This window comes from Ischnura elegans, chromosome 3 (assembly GCF_921293095.1).
Source record: "Ischnura elegans chromosome 3, ioIscEleg1.1, whole genome shotgun sequence".
Classification (NCBI taxonomy): domain Eukaryota; kingdom Metazoa; phylum Arthropoda; class Insecta; order Odonata; family Coenagrionidae; genus Ischnura; species Ischnura elegans.
In genome coordinates this window covers 6,969,614-6,978,335 of record NC_060248.1, presented here as the reverse complement: position 1 = coordinate 6,978,335, position 8,722 = coordinate 6,969,614, and the positions used below count along the sequence as shown (strand labels likewise).

General features: G+C 38.8%; 1 protein-coding gene across 1 annotated transcript in view; it reads right to left on the bottom strand.

The window, feature by feature from the left end:
• The window catches only part of LOC124154908, a 203,058-nt gene that overhangs the window by 32,307 nt on the left and 162,029 nt on the right, over positions 1–8,722 (bottom strand). The window lies entirely within an intron of this gene.

Below are 8,722 nucleotides of genomic sequence, written 5' to 3'. Positions count from 1 at the left end.
CGACTCACTGATGAAGGGCAAACTCATAAGTTGAACACATCATCAAGTCATCATCTAATCGATGGCGATAGGAAATCGCTGCGTTCAGAACATGCTGCACATCGCGCTTGAATTCTACATTATTTCTACTGTAAAGATACCTTTTTCTCGACTTATACGCAACCAAACTCTACAAATGAGGTACCAAAATGCACAGAATTTATCAGAGAACATGCGACGGTATATCTTACTTCCTAGATATTTCTATTGTTTCCTAAAATTGGTTTTTAAATAATAAAAAAAAACAAAAAAACAAAAACCGGTAAATATTCCTGACGTTAACGTTGCACAAACTGATACATTTGTTCATTTGCAACAATATCTCGCGTTCTTTAAATAACTTTTATCAAAACGCGCCTGATACCACATTATAGTCTCCTGTTGATACGTAAGTATGAGTCATCGTGTGCGTTTAACAGAGGATAGTATAATTACTTCCAATGTTGAGTTTAAAGAGGTCCGCTGACCTCAATTTTATATGAACATTGCAATTAAATTCGTACATACAAACCTTGCCTTTTTTTCTACATTTTAAAATTAGAAACGCGCCTATCCCTCTGTGGACCTGCATTGAAAAGAGCGGGGGAAGCCCGCTGGGAGCGGGCGCATCACGCTCGTTGTACCTATATTCGTACCCATTAAGACAACAGCAAATTATAGTTTTACAGTATCATAAAATGTAAACCACAGGCTTTGAGTTCTTTACTCGTCAAACAGACGATTCGTGATTGGTGTCCGTGAACTCTGTCGACGGCATTCCAAAACAAGTCTCCATGCTGCGGGCATATATGGGGGTTCATTTTAATGGCTCCCCTGAAGTCGCAATCCCGAAAAAATAGGTATTCTGTGAATCTCTCCCCTCTGCCATTGACGATCCATAACACGAAATATTTCTTCATCAAAAGATTAGTTTCCGAGGTCAGCATCTAATCATCCACCGTGTCGTCGCTCTGACGTATTATTTCTCTGTGCATTTAACGATTACTATTGCAAAATATGATTTAATTGTTATCCGACGATTTATTTGCAAGAAGTTTCCTCATTTTGCCGTGCATCACCAACGTCTCAACGCAAGACTCGTCCGGCGTCATCAGGGTGGATGAATGAATTTGACTGAACAAAACATTTACAGATTCAGGCTTTAAAAAAATATGACGACGAATTTTTATTTTGTCTCAATCATCAATCTTCACGAAAGGCAATGATTGCGATTCGATACCCACCATTAGTGTGTTCATAATATACAAATTATTTGGTTTCAGAAATCCCAGTTTAGACGAATGTTAATGGTCAATTTTAACCGTATTTGAAAAAGGCCAGATTGGCGACCATGCGATGCCACTCCAAGTGACGTCACAGAGACCTAGTTTCTATATGAGTCTATAGGAGTTTTACATCATCTGAGATTACCAATGCAAGCATGAGGCACAGACCTCAGGGAAACATCTCTTAATAATCACTTATTAAAATTCCCTATGGTCGGAAAGTCTTCTTCGTTTGATAGGGTATTAATAATCCTTATTTAAGCCAAGCTCTACCTGCTAGCTAGGGTACTCTATGCTACCGCCATGCTCGACAGCAAGCAGCCTGCATTATAGCGGCGTTCATAGCCTCGCACCCAGGTGGCATCACACAGCAGCAGACAGACGTCACACGGGCTTTTCCCAGCATTCCTACTTAGCCGTCGCGTTTTCGCGCGCTTGAAATTTTTCCCTTTTCATTAAATCGCGAAAAATAGATATCGTCATTTAAAAATCAAAAAGAGTGAAATACGTACTCCAGGAGTACGCTTCACGCAAATATCTTTTTTGTCTAATTTGACTCTGGTTTTTTTTCAAAACTTATAGTCCCGATTTCTCCAACCTCTGACCAACATGAACTCTGATGGTAATACTAGTTGAGATGGCTCCCCAAGGAAAGTTTTATTTCTTAGCCTAGACAAACAATACTTCAAAAATACTGATGAATTGCCTCTTCTCTACGTGCCTCTGGCATATTACCGCTGCGATTCATTGCACACCACCTGCACTCCACTCATGAAAGATTTTCACCTCTGAATCCTTTGAAATTGCGGAACTAAAGTGCTCAAAATATTGCACAGAATCAAAGAACGCGTCAGCAAGCATTAATAACAAAAGACGATCCCACCCGCAAGGATTTGTTTCAACCCCTAATCGGAGGTGGAGGTTTTTTTTCGAAGTTACCACGGAATTCGTCAGTAAACCAAATTTTAAGAAGCAAATGTAGCACGAGGTTTATAATTATTCGGTCAATACTTTTTCATAAGTTCGCGATTGTAAACTTGGAATTTTTATGAAAAAAGCACGATTTCAAACGGTTAATTCACGGTTAAATCAGACGCATATTATCCAACAGTTTTAAGTACAAAAAATCATCTTGCAAAACATGAGAGGTAACAGTTTTTTAAAGGAATGATCTAAGTGGTATACGAAAGACTATAGTGGTATACGATTGGTGGAAGATATCTTTTCTTTGTGTAGACTTTTCTAAATATTCGACGTCATGTAACGGGATGATAATTAATTTCGAGGGCATAATAATGATAGCTAGGTGTGTTAGGACAGCGCTCACCATCTTAATATGGCAGAGTTATGGACGACGTTTCTTCATTTCTCCAGGCACGTAATAAGTTGAAGGCACGGCCATTTGCAAGGGCCTCCTGCCCCCCCTTTAACCTAAAATCTCTGCAACCAACATTTCCCAGATGCTCTTTCCGTTCACATACTTGACAGGCGAGCCCCTCTCTCGGCCCGAGTACGTAGTGTCGAGGATGCCCGACAGAGGTCTCTGCTTCGGTTGCTCCCCACGCGGCGCCTCCAACGGGAAAATGGAGAAACACTCAGACGACCAAAAAAACGGCGCGAAATGTGGTCGCTGATAGAAAACCTCACTCACGCATAATGACAATACAATTAGGTAGTCATAAGCTTAGAAACAAATAATAACTTGCTTTTAATTTTTCCTACATATCTTTAATTCTAAATAAAATAAAAATGCTTGTTTTGGTCGTGCATAATGAAGCGTTCATCACAGCGTGTCGGCGAATAGCTTCATTTCTAAGATTTTAGAGGCAGTGAGAATTATTTCACCTTTCTCATCTTTAATTCGTTTTATAGCGGGACCAGAGTGACCAATTGTCCAGTAAATGTCATAGAAATAGTAAGGATAAGCGGCACATTCGGTAATTTGTCATAGAAGAAGAAGAATTAATCATACAAGAATGGTCTGGACCATTTATTCCATTCATCATACAATGCCATAACAAGGCCCTCTGCACGCATTCGTAAACGCCGTCGCCGATTTTATGTTGACATTTAATGTTCGTTTAGTATATTCTTAAACGCATTGATGAAATGCCACTGAATTTTATTTCTTAGATATAATTAAATTATTTTTTTATAAAAAATAAAAATCGGCCTATGTGAGATTTAGTGAAAATAACATAATTTAAAAATTAGCATTTAATATCAATTGGTAAGGCATTAAATTCATTGATTATGCTGTGATGGCCTAAGCCATACAAAATGAGCCACAAGCACAGCACTACAATAGTTGGGAGTACCGAGAAGGAAACATATTTCTCACGGCACGTATTTTAGCAAAATGGAGAAAAAATTAAATCGAACATGTATCGCACACATTGTTTTTTTTTTGCCGCAAAGCGGTCTTAATGCGTTTGGCATTAAGATGCAGCATATTCGTTAATAGATAGTATAATATTCGTAGGCTATCTCTAGTTGGGAGAGAAAATCGTCCATGAGGAGACTACGAAGGGTGGGGTTGCGATATTCCACGATAATAAAGAAGATATTGAAAGCGTCTTTGTAAGAATCTTTGAAGCTAGCCAAAATTTCACTATATCCCAACATTAAATTATACTATCGTGCCTGCTGTAAGGTATTTAAAAGAGTCATTAAAGCACAGCCAAAGTAATGGCTAACAACAACTACATCTCGATTCAACCCACATTTGTAGATCTACCTGAAGAGTAATAAAAAATGAAATAGGAGGAAATATGCCCCGTAAATCTATTGATTCGATTACGATTAATGAACGTCAACTCAGAGATCCATCAGAAATAGCTACAGCCTTTAATAACCACTTTATTGGAATAACCACTACCCTTGGTAAAGTGACGACTAAGCATGTTTCCATGAAACTATTAAGCAATCATGCACAGGCAAACAACCGTCACCTTGTATTTGATCCTATCAACGCCTCCTTGAAAAGCAATACATTTGCTGAGCATTACGAAGTCCTAGTTGAAGCTATTGAATATTAATAAACTTTTCATGCGAGGTAATGTTCATTTTGTTCCTCTTACTTAAAATAAACCACAAAAACGAAAATCTCCCCGCGGAATTGCACGCTATCAAAATGGCGATTTTCGTCTTAAGGAGTAGAACTAATACCAACATTTCCTTCCATGAAAAAATTAGAAATATTTTTTTCATAAAGCATACACGTAACTTCGATATTTCTGTACTCTTCTACACCTCGGAAATTTAAATCTACCTTTCGGCCATTTTAAAAATCAATAGTGGGTAAGCTTTAATTTTAAGAATCTATTTGTAATGCAAAGATTTTGTTTTTTCTTTAAAAAAATTCAACGATATCCACCAATTAAATATTTTGCCATTGATGAGAAGAAGAAGACCACTGTTTCACCGTTTTCATTGTTTTACGCGTTTCACTCTCTCGAACCTAGAAGCTACACGCCCGCCTTTAAACAATATTGAATCATTCATAGTTGTAGTTGAATAAACATTGAGAAAAACGATATACGACAGGACCCTATGGGGCTTCGTGAGAATTTCGTACAAGTTTATAAAGTTCAGTGTTCTACCGTTTTTTCGCCGATAGTTGGGAGGCTGCATCGCGGCGGCCCTCGCAAATTCTAGCGGCGGAGTAAAAGAAAAAAAAAACAATCCAGAAAACAAAATGCCTTAGGTTGATGGACAGTTTCTAAATACTCCTCTCTAATTTCAAACACAGAGGGACACTCATTATTTTTCTCTTTATCGAATGTCACGACGCCAGGATGCCGTTAACGTCGAATCGAAAAGAATTCGAAGGATGGTCGAAAGCGGATTGCATAAACAGGGGAGCCATCCCACCGGAGGCTGATCCATGTCGGCACTCTTAGGCACGAGCCCACAATCAGTTTTCGGGATCTTTAAAAAAAAAGATAAAATATAAATAAACTATTTCTTAAAAAAGAAAGAACCAGGAACAACAACAAAAACAAGTTTATTAAAAGGAATAAATTTAAATTATTTTTCTTTAAGTAAAACCCGGGAAATGGAACCGGTGCTGACCGATCCATTCACTAACAATGTGCAAATATCTATCATCTTATCATATTCCTTATCTTCGGGTTTAAGTCATTTACAAGAAACATATTTGCCGGCATCAAACTTTTAGACAAAGAATGCAATTTCTCAATGAGATAATTTGAAGAAATGGTTCATATTAGCAAACACAAAAAACTGTAATGAACAACTGAAATAGATTGCTTAAGCGAAGTATACCGAGATTAGAATAGATGTTAATTTACGAAACGTAAATATTGTAGCACAGCAACTGACAATCTAACTAAACAAATACATAAAAATATGTCACATTAATTTTCTTAATTTGTTTTTAAAATGTATTTATTAAAATGATTAACTGGGTATGTTTTCACTGTTTAATTAATATTTAATGATAAAATCCGAAGATTCAAGTGCAATGGCTTTGTGCACATTGCAAGTGTTTATTTCAATAATTTTAATACTCGACTACTTTAGTATTTATTGCATCTCTCATCTTGCCATACAATAATCCTCCTTAGACCTCCAGCATCAAAAGCCATCCTGCCATACGTTTCCACGCTCTCGGGAAAGACAGCTAGGACTCTTTCTAAACACCACATTCGTACCATCCACCTTCCTCCTGGTGAACTCCAGGATCAGTTAGTCCGAGCCAAGGACCCTATCGGTCTCAAAACAGCCGCCATTCGCCGCATTCCATGCGAATGTGGTGAAATGTGTATTGGAGAGACGGAGAAGACCATTGAGACGAGGGTGAAGGAGCATCGACGCCATCTTCGACTTGGTCAACTTCAAAAATCGGTCATTGCGAAACACTGTGCCCCGTGAAAATCACAACATCCACTGGGAAGAAACTGCCCCCCTCGGAAGGACTAGAGATTATTGGGACAGCATTACTAAAGAAGCCGTAGAGATCCGTCTTCACCCAAACAACACCAATAGAGATCGAGGACTGCAGCTAAGTAGCGCCTGGAAACCGGTAATAAATAGGGCGAGGAAGGAGGAAAGGTCACGGACCAATCAGAGACAACTAGAGGTGAAGGAGGAGGTGATAAATATCGAAATGCAGCGACATCAGCCCTCAGGATGCTGGGAAAGTCTCCAAGCGAAACGTCGGCCCTCACTATGCAAAACCTGACCCGGTTGGAAACCAGAGAATATAGCATCCAAGCTATTCACCCCGGAAGCCTCTTGGGATTCATCGCCTCAGATTCTTCATGAAGTAATCGTAAAAAATGGGAAATAAATTTCCCAAAATTTGGCTAATGATGTTTCTTAAAAAATAGCCAAAACCTCAAGAGTTCATGTTTAAATATAAACAAGTGATTTATTTCAATTATTTTATTTTAGTCTCAAACCACCGAATACAACTCCTATTGACCATTTTACATCAAGCTGTTCAACAAATTTTAACAAATAAACGTACACGAACAACCATGCCCTGGACAGAGGAAACCTACCCAGGCGGGACTCGAACCCGCGATCTCTTGATTGGCAGGCGAGGACGTTACGCCGCCGCCAAAGACGCCGGCAAAATTTTAGGACAGACACAAACACCAATGCCTTGAGCGGCTATGGAACAACTCGTGCGGGACTTGAACCCGCAACCTCAGGATGGAAGACGAGGTTTTTACCGCCGCTGCCACCGAAGAACAAAATAAATAATTTATTCACAATCATTACGAGATAATATTCACACTAAGGAGTAATAGCATTAAAACAATGCTTAGTTTCATTTTACTATCACGAATATAAATTTTGGTTAATACCTAGCCCTAATTATAGCTAATTTTCCGTTGGTGGAAGCCATGTCGCTCTGCCGTAAATGGCGAGTGGAGACTTAAATAAAGTCTTTTAGAACGTGCAGCGGGTGATAACTAGGGCTGTGCGAGACTCACGACCACCCGAGAGTCTCGAAGGGCGAGACGAGACTTTCTCGGCATTGTCGGGACAAGACTCTCGGGAAAGGCGAGAGTCTCGCCTGGGTCGAGAGTCTTGACGAGAGTCGAGAAGTCTCGCCCCTTCGAGATTTCTCGACACCCGCCGAGACTCCCGGCTCCTCGCAAAAATATAAAACTATTACTATTTTAGAAATTGAAAATAATTTAACAAAAAGCTTATTTTAAGACATGTAATATATTTCCAAAACCAAAAATGATTGTAATAAAAGATCGGAAAAGATAAAACCCATTGTGTTCTCTTTTGAAGATACTGAGGGAAGCTACAATTGATAAAATCCCCGGTGGAAAACAATACCTCTTCATCTTACCGCAGCAACATTGAATTTTGACGAAGACGCAAACTTAGATACTATTTGGATTAATGGATGACGGTGACACATCAATGAACCGAGGAGGAGAAATCAGTCACTTATCAGAATGAAATAAAATTTTTTTCAGATGAAGGTACTAGATTTACATTCACTAATGAAAGGTCTCTGAGCTTCCCTTTAAAGATTTTTTCTCCGCACCTGAAAATTTTCAGGTGACCGCGCAATTTCAAAACAGGTCTTATGTATACATTAGCCAAATGGAGGTTGTGATAGGGTGCACTCTGCTAAGCCGTAAAACGTATTTGGTCATAAAGATAATGAGGAGAGCAGTTAAGATGATAGAGGTACGTGCCGAAAAGTACAAGAGAGTTGTTCTCGGAACTCTTCGAGAAGTCAGTTCGCCGCTAAATTTGAGAACCTTTGTGTAAGTATGCATTCCAAGATCTTTCCCGTGATGACAAGGTAGATTTATATTTCCCGCAGCTGGGAGCATTCAACAAAAGTTCAAATTTCTTGAAGATTGGTCAATTTAAGTGCAATAGATATGCTAGCATTAATTTTCGCATTCAAAGTACAGGGCGGGTCGCTATTCAGTAAACGATGTACCCAACAGGTATCACGTGACGTGGGAAATTTGAATTTCATCATATCAGCATAAATCATTTTTCAGAAAATTCTCATTTTTTTAGAAATCATTTCATAAATTCACGCAAAAATCAGTTTCATCATAAGTGGAGAATAAAATGAAGGACGCATCAAAATGAAATACAACATGTATTAAAATATGTTTCGCTTTACTCACTAATGAAAGGTGGTTGAGCTTCTCTTTAACGAATTACATTCTAATCACCCAAATGCACAGCAATAGTGCATCATTTCGCTAATCGTATACTAGTCACGTGACTCAATTTCCACGTCTCCGCTGCGGGCACCTAGTGCGTGGGGTCAAAGGTAAAGACGTCACCCTTTCTTTTATCCATACTCTAAGGTCGAGATGGCATTACATTTGATGCGTTAATTTATTTTGTTCTCGGCCACTTATTTATATTTTTATGTGAACTCTCGACATTGTTTAGGT